The sequence below is a fragment of the Empidonax traillii genome, unplaced genomic scaffold (assembly GCF_003031625.1).
Source record: "Empidonax traillii isolate 1590-97213 ecotype Southwest subspecies unplaced genomic scaffold, ASM303162v1 scaffold5148:size15723, whole genome shotgun sequence".
Lineage (NCBI taxonomy): Eukaryota > Metazoa > Chordata > Aves > Passeriformes > Tyrannidae > Empidonax > Empidonax traillii.
Window position 1 is genome coordinate 14,354 of NW_020960341.1, and position 1,370 is coordinate 15,723.

Sequence of the window (1,370 nt, forward strand, 5' to 3'; positions counted from 1 at the left end):
AGTTTTTTTTTTGGGGGGGTTCAACCCTTCCCAGCCCTCCAAGTTGGGGCAGGGAAGGGTTAAAAAAAAGGCAACTTCTGGTTTTGGGGTCGTGGTTCTTTTTGGGGGGATGGGGTGGGGTCGTGGTTGTCTTTGGGGGGGTGTTTTCTTCAGTTTTGGGGTGGGGGAAGAACATTTGAGAAGCTCCCACTGCCAGGATGTGAGACCCTCAAAAAAAAAACCCCACCCCTTGCAAAAAATACTAAAAAAACCCACTTTACCCCTTATTCTCCCCAAAAACCCACCCCTTGCAAAAAACACTAAAAAAAATTTTACCCCTTTTGCAAAAAAAACAACCAAAGCCACCAAAAAACCCACCTTGCACCTTTCCCCCCCCAAAAAATCCACCCCTTACAAAAAAACACTAAAAAAAAACACTTTACCCACTTTCACCCCAAACAAATCACCTGTAGGTTTTGGGATAAACCCCCCCCCCCAGGATAATTTTTTTCCCCATTGCTTGGGGTGATTATTTTTTACCCCTCTCATGGTGGGTTTGGGGATCAGGGGGAGTTCCAGTTGCCTTTTCCTGGGATGGGATTGGAGGGGGTAATTTATTTATTAATGACAAGGAGATATATATAAATATATATATATGTATAAATCTGTATATATGTATATATATCCCCTTGGCATCAATAAGTAAATTCATTTATTTTTATTTCTTTATTTATTAATGACAGGGGGTATTTATATATATGTGTATATATGTATATATACCCCCTTGTCATTAATAAATAGATTAATTAATTAATTTATTAATGACAAGAGGTTATACATACACACACACACATATAAATATCCCCCTCGTCCTTAATAAATAAATACATTTATTTAATTATTTTTAATTATTTATTTATTAAGGACAAGGGGATACACAGGTGTTTATGTGTTTATATATGTGTATATATGTAGATATATATGTATGTAAGTGCATATATATCCCCTTGTCCTTAATAAATGCATTTATTTAATTATTTTTATTTATTTATTTATTAAGGACAAGGGGATATGTGTATATATATATATGTATATGTGTATATATATGTGTATATACATATCCTCATGTCATCAATAAAGAAATGTGCTTATTAATTTACATTTATTTATTAAGGACAAGGGGATATATATCTATACATATATACATGTATATACACATATATACAAATATATATACATATATAAATATATACATGTATATACACATATATATACATATATATACACATATATACATATATAAATATATAAATGTATATACACATATATATACACATATACATATATACACATATAAAATATATATAAATTATATATAAAATATGTAAAAA